Source organism: Equus caballus, chromosome 3 (assembly GCF_041296265.1).
Source record: "Equus caballus isolate H_3958 breed thoroughbred chromosome 3, TB-T2T, whole genome shotgun sequence".
NCBI lineage: Eukaryota > Metazoa > Chordata > Mammalia > Perissodactyla > Equidae > Equus > Equus caballus.
The window spans coordinates 5,072,804-5,086,330 of NC_091686.1; the positions used below are offsets into that span (position 1 = coordinate 5,072,804).

A 13,527-nucleotide genomic window follows, 5' to 3' on the forward strand; every position below is an offset into this window, starting at 1 on the left:
CAAACCTGACCCCTCAGCAAACTCTGTGTCCTAGGCAACAGTGACTGGTTCAAGAGTGGATTGTAATGCAAAGTCAGACCAATGAGACTATGGACTTTTTGTTGGAACCATTACTAACAAGATGTTCTTGCACTGGACTCCCTGAGGTGACAGAATATAATCTGGGCTATCTTGCCATGTTAGTTACCAGTTGGAGAGAAACGGAGAATATAACCAACAGAAAGCAGAATTCGGAGATGGAGAAAGAGAGACAACTCTAATGACATTATTTGACGACATCGCATTAAAAAAAGTCAAACAAAGAAAATATAAATGTCATCTGAAATCCCACCATTCGGAGATAATCTCAGTTAGTATTTTTATGACCATGCTTTCATACATCTCCAAGGAAGACATATAGTTTTTCATAAGTGGGATCATATTACATATATGGTTTTATTGTAAACATTTTTCTTTTTATTCTATAATTTAATTTTGTTCACATTCTCCTTTCCTACCTTCTCTCCCCACTTCTTATTCTTCCACTCACCTCCCAGCCACTAATGTTAAAAGCCTCAGGTTTTTATTCCCATACATTCCTTCATGATCAAACAAATATGTATATGCATCAATACATGTGTTTAGAATTATATTGTTATTGTTATTTATTACTACTATAAAAATGGTACCATACTCTATACCTACCTCTGAATCCAGCTTCTCTCATTTAACAATACATTATAGGAATCCCTCGAAGTTAATTGACACAAATTTAACTCATTATTTGTACTGGTTGAAATGTATTGCATACTGTGGCTGTGTGACATTTCATTCAGCCATTCCTCCATTACTTGGTATTCGGTTCATTTTATTTTATTTTTATTTTCTTTTTCCCTCCACTACAAACCATGCTAGAATAAAGACAACATTATATACAGGTGTCTTTTTTTTTTTTTCAGCAGCCAGATTCCCCTGAGTGAGATTTCAGGGTCAAAATATCTATGTGTTTCACTTTAAAGGGATACTGCCAGATTGCTTTCCAACCGGTTGCAACAATTTCCATCTCCCTCAGCAATGTTTGAGTACTTCCTTTTCCTTGGCGCATCACCAGCACTGAGTGATAATGTACTTAAAATGTTTGCACTATGTCTTTACTTAGAAATGTTGCTGATTAGTAGCAAGGTTAAGCATCTTTTCATATGCTTATTTCCCATTTGGATTCCCTCAGCAAATAACTCTGAATTGTCTTTTTTACTATTAATTTGGACTCAATCTACAAAATCACAAGATAAATACTGTTTTAGGAAAATCTGCAACGTGTATATATAACATATATATGTGACAAATATATATATGACAAATAAATGGTTACTATCTCTAATATACTACGAAGGTCTTTATGATTGTAAACTTTTACCCTCAGACAATGACACATGGCATGGAGAAGAAGGAAAAAGCTAGTTGACGTGCTCAGAAGTCTGTAATTCCCCCTACAGGATACCTGATAAGAATATGGAACCCTAAAAAAGCCTAGCAGAGTAGGGAAAATTTTGTCCATTCCAAACTAGAGAATGTAATGGAAAATGTGAACAGAAAATGATAAAGAGAAGAGAAGAAGCTGCAACTTTAAATAATAATGAGTCAAGACAGGGCCGTGCTGCCCAGGCTTAGTTAGAGTCAGGAGCAGGAGTGAATCAGAGCCTGATAAAGGTCACCCTTCCCCCGCCCGTTCTGTGCCTCCCATGCTGTTCACTACTTTTAACCACGTTGGGGGCGTCTCATCACCCACACCATGCAGAGGTCCAGATCTTCAATCATTTGTTCTTCCACAGCAGACCTAAAAGGGAGAGTGCCTTTGTGGTCCACACAGCTGGCAAGAAGACAAGAGTCACAGGAGAAAAGTGTTTGCAATGATTGCGATAGCCTGGCCCACTCCCTCCTACAGCTGCCAAGACTTGCATTGTTCTTACATTGTTCGAGTTGCCATAACAACATGCTACTCTCAAATATAAAAACGACCCTGCTGATCCATCCCCAATAGGGCAGTTTAGATCAGTTTCCTGCATGTATGACGAGTTGTTGAGACATAATCAAAGAACATTAAATACAGCAGAAACTTAAAACCAACCAAGTCAATACATAGCATGTGCATGCACAAGCTTTTCTTCTCGTGTCCAGGGCAGACATTACCAATCAATCACAGAACTCTTTCCTTTCGAGCCTGGACATAGCTACAAAATTCTCCTTCATTCAGTGCTCCTTGAAAACAGATCCAAGTTGGCATGTCAGATTAACACAATTTGCCATCCCAGACCAACCTTTGTCTAGAGAAGATAAAGGTGAGCTTCAGAGGGGGAAATGGGTTGTCCAATAGCACAAAAGAAGCACCAGGGAGGATGGGGCAGAGAGAGGATTTGAAAAGGAAAAGAGACTCAATTTATTGAGTGTGTTTGTGCCATGTCAGTGAAGCCAATTTGCTTGCTGCTTTGCGCATGTTATCTTGGGACAGAATCTAGTTCTTGTGAGTGTGCTCTATCAGTTACTCTCTGGATCAGTGTCCTTTATGGACAACAGTACACGTATTCAAGACAAAGTACCAAGATCATGGCTCCAACTGTGGCCATGGGCTGAGTGATGTTAACTAGGTCATGGGTGCAGTGTGATGAAAGCCACAACCTTACTATCATTACTCCTATGCTCCAATCAGACACTTTCACTTTAGCATCATGACTTTGGACCTATGCCCAGGAAGCATAGCACTCTTAAAGGCAGCTGCCACGCTTTATCAGGTAACAGTCTCAACCATGCACTTAATATGTACAAGAACCAGTTTGCTTGGCACAGAAAAAACTTATTCCAGGGCCACATGCTCTATCAGTGGGAAGTATTGTGCTTTCTCGCCAAAGTCAAATCCTACTGCTTATCACAAAAGGAGCCAAGTAAGAAAATGAGCAGCTCGGTACAACCTACTCCTCTACCTGACACCATTTAACCCTCCCAGACTCACCCATTACCACCATCACCGCTGCTGACACTGGGCAAGATTATGGCAAAGATACAGAATGATGTCATTGCCACTGACGATGATATTAAAGTTATCTACCTATTAGACGCTGTATTCTTTCATTATTCCATAGAATTTAGTGTGCCTTTGCCAAATCCTCTGAGATCTCAGAGAGAAAGATTTTGGAAACAAATTCTACAGCACATATTCAAAAAATATATTTTCATATATTGCAGCATGAACTTTGAAGTCAGGCAGCTCATCTCCTGGCTCTGTCACTTAGGCAAGTGACCTTGGGAGTTACTTGACTTCAACTCTAAGAAAAAATGTGGATAATAATAAGATAGTGAAGGTAAAATACTTATCACAGTCCTTGACACATGGTAAACTTTTAATAAATGTTTAATGTTATTAAATATTTTAATGTTAAGAATAATAAGCAATGAGTAGTAATAGTTCCTATTTAAGTAATAATAACAATGATGGTAATAATAATAGACATGTATTTATCTTTTCAGCCCCCATAATTGTTCTCAGCACTCTTCTCATTTTCACACTCTCCCAAACGAGACCATTCACAGAAGGGCGTTTGTTCCATCCATTTCTCAGAAAAAGGCTATCCCCTCTCCATCTCTCCAGAAGATTTTGTGTTCAGAGTCAAGTTAAATGTCTCCTTCTTCTGGGAAGCTCACTCTCACCACCTAAGAACGTTCCTTTGTCTCTGACCTTCCAAACCATGACTTTGGCACTTTGAGTCCACTTGTAAGTGTTAGGCACCTTCATTGTACAGAGAGTTATCATCACTCCATCTCATGTCCTGTAGGAGTGCATGTGCTGGTCCATCTGTGCGCCATGTTCTCCCACCGCCCCCTCAGCTTCACATGATTGGATCCTCTCCATTCTGCAGTTGTCACATCCAGTGGGGCCTCTGCAGGGCAGTCTTCCTTTCCTGTTGTCTCCCAGTCACATCCTACCCCCTACCAGTTACTCTTCAACCTGTTTTCTTCATTTGTTTTCACAATCTTCCATATTCTTTCTCTACTGGAAGATAAACTCCATTAGAACTGGAATATGGTCTATGTTGTTCATTGCTGAGCCCGCAACATGTAGAAAATGACCGAGCACATAGTACTAGTGCTTGATATTTACTAGATGAATAAACAATTTTTCCCTCTTCTCCAATAATATTAGAAATTTGGGGGGCAATACCTCCTAGAGCAGATAGTCCTTTTATTGTCACTTTACTATGCCTGAGACGGTATTACTCAACAGCTGAATAAAATAGCTGGTAATACATACATTCAACGGGAAATAATATTAGAGTGTGTGTCCTTGTCATATCCTCACTAGATGATAAGCTCTTTGGGGGTAAAATCATCTGTTTTTCATCTTGCGTATCCTGTAGTGCCTAGCAAGCACCATGAAATGCGCAAATATAATAAAAGCTTAGCTATGGCAAATGGAACTGAATAGAATAGTACCAACGTCTGCAGAAATGTTCGAACACACACGAGAGGCAACCATAAAACTGCCGACTCATGCCCTGCTCCTCTGCAGCGTTGGCTCGGATCTGAGAAAAGCACCATCTATAATTAGGCATTTTGTTCTTTTTATATCAGAGGGATAAGACAGGAGCTCTTACTTTCTGGATGGCTGGGGAAGCAGAAAATAAGCCACTATCTGAAATAGAAACGAAGATGCTTCGATTCTTCCTGTTTTCTTATCAAGACCCTGATTAAACGTGCCAGTCTGCATTTCTTCATTCTTCAAGGAAGCCTGTTTCTAGTCTAACCCCTGTCACACCTGGCCACATATCTGTCTTCCCACTGGACATCTGGGCTGATAACAAAAGGTTAGACACATTTAGTCTCTAAGAAACATCATGTAGCTGCTATGGCTCGAGACCTTCTTCTCATTAACTCACATATTAATGAAAAGGAAGGTAGCAGCTACCATTTATTGAGTATTATTGAGGGTATTGAGTATATTATGTGGCCAACTATATGTTAAATGAGTCAAATGTGTTATGCCATGGAGTCTTTACAAACACCTTGTGGTTAGGCATTATGATGATTATTATTGTTATTTTACTTATTTTTTCAAAAAAAGCCAAACCTGGGACAGGTGAAATCTGAATATGGCCTGTACTTTTATTGATAGTATGGTTTCAATGTCCATTTCCTGGTATTGATAATGTTTTTTAAAATCCAAGATGTTATCACCGGGGGAAGCTGGTAGAAGGGTGAAGAGAACGCTCTGTACTATTCTTACAACTTCTTGCGGGTCCAAAATTACTTCAAAATAAAAAGAGTGTTTGAAAACATTTTCTTGAGGTCATAATAGTTTACAACATTGCGAAATTTCAGTTGTACGTTATTATTTGTCAGTCACTGTATATATGTGCCCCTCCATCCCTGTGCCCACCCCCAACACCCTTCCCCTCTGGGAACCACTAATCTGTTCTCTTTGTCTGCGTGTTTGTTTATCTTCCACATATGAGTGAAGTCATGCTGTGTTTGTCTTTCCCTGTCTGGCTTATCTCTCTTATACCCTTACACCCTCAAGGTTTATCCATGTTGTTGCCCATGGGACGACTTTGTCTTTTTTATGGCTGAGTACTATTCCATTGTATGCATATATATGTATGTGTATATATGTATGAGATGTGATATATATATCACATCTTCTTTATCCAGTCATCAGTTGATGGGCACTTGAGTTGCTTTGATGTCTTGGCTATTGTGAATAATGCTACAATGAACACAGGCATGCATAAGTCTCTTTGTATTGTTGATTTCATGTTCGTTGGATAAATATCCAGTAGTGGGATGGCTGGGTCAAGTGGTATTTCTATTTTTAAGTTTTTGAAAACTCTCCATACTGTTTTCCATAGTGGCTGCACCCGTTTGCATTCCCGCCAGCAGTGGATGAGGGTTCCCTCTTCTCCATATCCTCTCCCACATTTGTTATTTTTTGTCTTGGTTATTCTAAAAATATGGAATGCTTCACGAATTTGCTTATCACCTTTGCACAGGGGCCATGCTAATCTTCTCTGTATGATTCCAATTTTAGTATATGTGCTACTGAAGTGAGCACTTTTTTTTTTAATAAAGAAGAATCCTGGGACACAGTGAGGTTAAGTAGCTTGCCCAGATCACAAAGTTTGTATATGAAGAGGTCAATTTGAACCTATGTTTGTCTGGTTTGAAACCCAGGCCTTAACCACCAATTACACAGCTTACAAGCCATGCTCCCTTGCTTCTTACCTGTTCTCCTTTCAGGTAACACAAACTCTTTAGCAACATGTGGTCCTCTTCACCTTGGCTACTGGGAAGCTCAGAGCCAAGTGATGCCAAATTGCAGCATCTGCTAACTGTGATAATCGGAATATCTACTTCATTCTTCTTAGGTCAATTTCTTTCCACTATCCATCCACCTTGGTTTTCTGCAGACTCATTTTATCACTTTTTTTAAAAATCTTTTGGTAGGTCACTTAAATCCTTCTGTAAAAGACTCCAGGTTATAAATAAAGTTAAGGATCCTTCTCCTTAAACTTCAAGAGTACTTTTACCCTTAGCTTCTAAACCTAGAGATCAATTCATACCACCCAGCCAGCATCCCACAGTCCTGATCCTAAGACCCGGGAGGCACCAAGGCAAGAGATGAGATATGAATCAATGGCTTCAGGCTGCAAAAGGTGGAGAGGTCTTCCTTATCTTCATTTTATTTTCTGAAAATTAAAAACTTGGCAAGGTTTTCCTTGAGCTAATTAGCATCCCTTCTTAACATTTTAAGTAACTGCTCATTTAGAGTAGTGAATGATTGCTCTGAGATTAGAGTATATGGAAAATCTTTCTGTTGGGAATAATCTACTTATGTGGCTGTTTGTTTGAAGCAGAGATAAACAGAGATTTTTTTTTTTTCCTTCTTGACATGCCAGGCATAAGAGAGAACAGGGTGATTAATGAAACTCTGCTTTTTGCCAATAAATTTCTGACTTTCTGATTTCTGTTGAATTTTCTGGAGATTTTTTTGTTCTTTCTTTTAGCCCATAGGAAAGGGAAAGTGGCATCATCCAGTCCATGGAGCCCATTTAAATCTGTTACATTGTGAACTATTTTTGGTTCTTAAAATGGCTTAGGTAATTTTTCATTGGCTCTCCTGGGAATGCCACTTTATGCTCTGTTATTTATAATCTGCAGAAATTAATTATGCTGCTAATTAACAGCTTGCAAACAAATTATTGCTCAAGGACTTATTTATTCAGTTATGAAGGCACAACTTCAGGCTTCTATGTACATTCTTTCTGACAGCACTTTTATTTCTTGCTTTTGTTTCTGAATTTTCTGCTTCTAAGGTTCAGTGAGGTTCTGCTTGGAGGGGGGGCACAATTAGTCAGGATCTCCGTGGCCAGGAACTGGGTCACCTGCTCTTCTGAGGGCAGGAGAAAGGCAGGAGGGTTGCATCACCCTCAGGTTGAGAAAGAAATTCCTCACATGATCCGTGCTTCCTGTAACAACCACTGCAAGACTTCATACAGCCATTTTTGCATCTCCCAGGCCCTTGGGCGAGCCCTGGAGACAATGCTGATATCAGACATGAGGAAGGCAGGAATGTAAATACACACCACATATACCACCACTCCTCACACCCATGCTCATGGCAGACAGCAGTAATGGATCACAGATCTACTTCAGCCTCTGAATCACTCTCAGTAGTCTTCCAGGTAGGTGTCGATGAAAATAATCCATAACCAATCTATAAATGAAAATTTGGGTGAGTTTATTCTGAGTTGAAATTTGAGGACCATGGCCTGGGGCCTTTCTTCCCAAAGGAAGAAAGGGCACCAAAGAAGTGAGGTATACAGAGAGGTTATATACCTCCATACAGGACGTTTCACATATGATTGAAATGTCCCTCCCACCATAGTCACAAGATTGCCCTGTCAGTACAGTGCTTGATGGACACAGTAGGTAGTGGGTCTGCTATCTCAGAGAGCGTAGCAGGAGGCAAGCCTATTGTCTCGAGCTGGCTGGTCACGGGTGAGCACAGCAATCAGTTCCTAGCCTAAGGAAAGATGCTTAATCCTTAAGGGAATGCCAACATTGGGAGGGGGAGGGAAGTTGCACCTTTATCTCAAGGACTTTTGTTCTTGCCATAGGGAATATCTAAAGCAGATATACAATGCATGCTCAACAGCAACAGTCAGGCCCTTTTGGAAAGACAAGGTTAGGCCGAATTAGGTTTATACCAAATGGCTTCCTCATATCCTCCAACATATGCTATTGCTTGCCATTTTTATTTGTCATAGGCATTACCAACTGCTGCTATCTCTGGTAGGAGGAAAGGACTGGCCAAAGTGAGTGGTTTGATATTCCCAAGTCATGTAAATGGCTCCCCATTCCTAACCAGGCTGTGAGATTGGCCAAAGGGATGGAGGAAGTGGTAGATAAGAAACTTCTTTCCTTCTTGGTAAGACCTCAGAGGGCCACTCAGGATACAGTCTGACTCTAACTGACCTCATGCCGCTCAAGGAGACACCAAAGACCTGGCTACCAGCAAAGACATGAAGAGCCAGCCGTGGGTGAGGAGCCATGTTGGACACTCCTGCAGGGTGAGGAGTCCACCACAAAAGGTGAAAAGAGCACTGCTACCTGGTTCTGATTCTTTGTATGCCATTCAGTGGCTGTGAGATCCTGAGGGAGTCTCTTTCTCTCTCTGGTCCTTGGATTTTCATCTGGCAAAAGTACGCTCAGGGTCTGAGCTCCTTCCAGCTCTGACTGTCTAATGTTCCAACACCACTGCAGGTGTTGAATGCACATGGAGCCACCTAAGGCCAGGTCTATTCTAACTAGAAAGTGAAGATGCTGAGGGACTCAAACCATTCTTGCACTCAGCAAAAGGAAGACAGAGCTGGGCTTCAGAAGCAAACTGAAGAAGGAAGAAGAGAATAGTAGAAGAAAAATAAGTGTGAAAGTCATCATGTTGTCTTTTTTTTTTTTTTCTGAGGAAGATTAGCCCAGAGCTAACTACTGCCAGTCCTCCTCTTTTTGCTGAGGAAGCCTGGCCCTGAGCTAACATCCATGCCCATCTTCCTCTACTTTCTATGTGGGACGCCTGCCACAGCATGGCATGCCAAGCGGTGCCATGTCCACACCCAGGATCCAAACCAGCAAACCCCAGGCCGCTGAGAAGCGGAACGTGCAAACCTAACCACCGTGCCACCAGGCCAGCCCCACTATGTTGTCTTTTTGATAGCTGGCACATGCCAAGCCACACTTACCGCTAAGTTCTACGGGAACAGAACCAACTGTGGCTCCGGAGACTCAGCCCCGTAAGCTCCTCTCACCACTTCAGCATCCTCAGACACCACGTTTTCTCCTCTCTTAACTCACAGCCCACCTATCACTCATTCCAAAACTCGAGGCCTAGCCCATTTTTGGCAAATGCATTCACTTTAGTTAACCCCTTTCTTAAAGGCAAGAAACAAGGACCCATATTCACCTCATCAGAAAAGCCCAGAACCTTGGCCACTCGTCCCCATCGTTAGACGTGCTCATGCTGGCTGGATGGGAGTTCTGCCACACGAGACCAGAGGTGTCTGCAGCATGAGCTGTCCCCTCAGACCTCACAGAGCTCAGGGCTGCCGGTCCCTGAGACAGCACCCTTTCCTGCTCTCAGACCATCACATTCTCAAGGCAACCAGAACAAGTCTGGCTTTAAATTTCATTTATCTTCTCTAGCTTACAGGTGACAAATTATCAAGAGCCAAAAACTGAGTGACATTTTCTGGATTTCCACCAACAGATTTAACTCATCAAAGGTTCGTGAATGTGGCACACTTTATTCACACGGTTCTGCCCCGCACATCATCTTCCTTGGGGCCACAACCAACCTATGAGGTGTGAATGCTATAATCCCCATTTTAGAGATGACATTCAGAAAAGTTAGGCAACAGGCCACAAGTCCCACAGTTCAGAAATGGCAAAGCTGGGTCTTGACCCCGTGACTTATGATCATCCATCCTGCACTGTCTTCACATCCGTGGAGTCCCCGACGTGTCTTTGCTCAGGGATCAGCACCAGGCAACGGAGAAGCAATTCTCAGGCCAATCTGATGAGGCATCTGCGAAGCTTCCTTTCTCGGACCCCTCTCCAAGCAGCACACCCCCTTTCCAGAGGGCCTCTCAGCCTCTGGGGAAGTAAACGCAGCAAAGAGAAACACGTGGGCTGAATGTGAATTCTGGCCCTAACTTGACTAACCGCCTGACATTGGAGAAGCCCTTTAAGTGCCTTGAGCCTCAATTTCCTCATCCAGAAATGGGCACCAAGAGCTCTTACCATGCACAGGGAGACACATACAAAGACGCTCATTACAGCCTGATTTGCCATAATAAATATGAGAAAGACTTTATCCATCGCTAGGAGAATGAACAAATAGACTGAAGTTTAGTCGCAAAATGGAATACTCTACCGCAGTTAAAATGGACAAACTGGATATACTTATATCAAAGGGGATAAATTTCAAAAACTAAGAGTGAATAAAACAAAATGCAAATGGGTAGGAGGTGTGTAATACAATAACGATGTTTACTCCATATTTTTATGTTTACATGCCTATCTACTAAAAGAATAAAACTATTCTCGGGAGCGATAGCAACAACCTCAACCTGTTGTTTCCTCTGCAGAGGGATGAAGAAGAAGGCATGTAGGTGGAATCTCAATGTCTCTGATATAAGCACTACGTGATTGCCTTTAGGCCCAGTTCATATTTCTAGTCAGGTTTCAGTAATTTGGAGTTTTTCATGTTGAACCCTGTGTTAGATGCATCAGGTAGGCTCAGTCTTTAAGGAAACCTTTGATAATCTCTGCTTTAGCAAAGGATCCTTCTCTTATGTAATTAGTTGGCCCCTAATTCTGTCTATATACTAGACTAATATTTTAAAACTGTTTTCAAAGACTCTCATCCATTCAACATATATATTGTGAAGCCCCAATGTGTGCCAGTCGCTGTGTTAGGTGGGGATATACAGAGGTAAAGAAAATAAATATGGATCCAACACTCTGAGAGCTTACAGCGGGCAAGGAAACTAAACAGTAAACAAATTGTGGTAAATTCTGTGACAGAAATGAGCAGCATGTTATGATAAAAAATAAGGAAGAGGAGGCAGAGTGATTCAGTTACCTGTTGTGTCTAATAAACCCCCAAGTTCAGTGTCTTAAAATAGCAACAATGTACCATTTCTCACCATTCTGTTGATTGACTAGAAGGTTCTTCTGCTTCCCATGGTGTTGATAGGGGTGTGAAATGGCTGGAAGGTCCAGAGGGGCCTCAATCACACAGGTGGTTGTTGGTGCTGGCTGCTGGCTGGAAGCTGGACTGGGACTTTCAGCTAGAGGCTAAGCTCTCATCCACAGAGACTGCTCCATGAGTCTGCTTGAACTTGGTCAGCATGGCGGCCAGCTTTCAAGGAGTGTTCTAAGAAGAAAAGATGGAAGCTTCAGATCTCTTAAGGCTCAGCCCTGAAATTACAGTATCACTTCTGCTATGTTCTGTTGGTTAAAGCAAGTCATGGGGCCATCCCAGATTTAAGCGTAGGGAAATTAGACTCTTCTGATGGGAGGATTGGTGAAGAATTGACAGCCATCTTTAGTCCATCATGAGGAGATAGAGACTGACTGTAGTTAAGGAACTACTGTGCACCACGTCTTTATCATAAATATTCACCATGCCCATTATCAAAGTCTCTAAGTCCTGCAGTAAAGAACGTTATCTCACTTATCTTTTGAAAAATGTATCTTTTATTTATTTATGACTGTATAGATTTTTCATCTATATTAACCCAATGTTTTCCAAAGTTAGCTGACCACAAGCACTCTTTCTTCTCAGAACCCCTGGATCTAGCCTTTTTGCACTCGGTTTGGGAAATGGCTGTTTTAAATGATGCAGATTTTTATAGATTAGAGTTGCTTAAAGCAGAGTCCAAATGACAGGGTATCGTATGTTCTTTGGAGAAATAGTTCTTCCGCGTAAATCAGAAAAATTAATAAACACTGTGACACGCTCTGCATGACACAGCCCAGGCCTGAGGCAGGGAGGGAGCCCCAGCGGAGATGGATCTGGGTTCTGTCACCTGCTTGGGCCTCCCCAGACCTCCAGCACCTCCCTGTTAATTCTTCTGGTCTACGAATGACAAACTCTGGAATTTTATTTTGCATCTAGAATAAAAATCTACAAGTAAAATTCCATCAACCTATAATACTACAACCACCTGGACAATTATTAGAGATGAGCTGCTGTGAGTCACATGAAAGAACAAGCACCCTGTTGAACACAATCCAGCATCCAGCAGACAGGCTGTGACGTGCAGCAGCCTCGGAGGCCGTGTTACAATTGAATTACAAGGGGAAAACAGCTCTGTGCTGATTTCATAATTATCGTGATCTACTATTATGATCCATCACCAACAGAGCAGTTGGTGAAGCCACAATAAATCACCATTATTTATATTGCAACAAATCACAAGGCAGTATCATTGAGAATCATAATTCACACTCACTTCAGATCGTAATTACCTATATATGTCTGTCTAGGTAAGTCATGAAGGTAGCACAGGAAGGGAAAAAATCATAAGCTGCACTGTCTCAAAGACTTGGTTTCTCTCAGTAAGCTTTTAAGTTTCACAAGGAAGGAGAAGGCAAGTTCTGTTATTTCTCCCCCACAACAAGATCCGTCCTCAGATCACACCGAAAGTGGGCTAAATTCTAGGGGCCACCTTTAGGATGGACACTAGCCAACTTTACAGCTTCTTTGCTTGACACCATGTCCAGCCCAAACAGCTAAAGAAACTGGGAATGCTTATCCTGGAGGAAATAAGACCCACAAGAGGGAAATATTGGGAGGATTGTCACGGAACTACGATGCCACAAGAGGAGTTCAGCTCTATCTCCAGTAGTGTGCCAGTGGAGGCTAGACAGCCACATGCTTTAGACAAGATTAAGGCTCCAGGTCAAAGTTGGATTAGATAAGCCATGTTCAAATATTTTTCAGCCACCAAATTCTTAGGATCAGTAACAGTGCCATGCCGGCCATACTGGAACCTGCGGCAAAAGGAAAAATTAGTGATACTAATCTTGTCTTTATTCAAAATGTTGATATTTTATGCATCATTGATTGTTTGCATTCACTTTAATTTTTTAAATATTGCATTAAAATATTTTATCTTGATTACTGAGTTTTTTGGTGTTCACTTAAATTTTGTGCCCTAGGAGAATGCCTCAGCTCCTCAACCTAGTCCCACTCCATGTAATTTTCTCACTAACCCTATGAGGTGGGTACCATTATCCTCATTTTAGGGATGAAAAAGCTGAGGCTCAATAATTTGGCCAAGCCACATCTGGACAGCTCTGAAAGCTCGAAGAGAGTAAGAACAAGTTACACACTTCTTTTATTTCCTCCTTTACACTAATCCTATACAGTATTGCTGAATGAAGACGCTGAATAAGATTGAGTTCCGGTCCAAAGGTAGAAACTTAGAGTAACAA

The 13,527-nt window shown here is 41.5% G+C and overlaps 1 non-coding gene across 1 annotated transcript; it reads right to left on the reverse strand.

Moving 5' to 3' along the window:
* Nucleotides 1-5,972: 5,972 nt before the first annotated feature.
* On the reverse strand, nt 5,973-6,079 carry LOC111771877 (U6 spliceosomal RNA). The gene has a single exon (XR_002805774.1). It is a non-coding gene; the product is annotated as a U6 spliceosomal RNA (small nuclear RNA).
* Nucleotides 6,080-13,527: the final 7,448 nt, after the last annotated feature.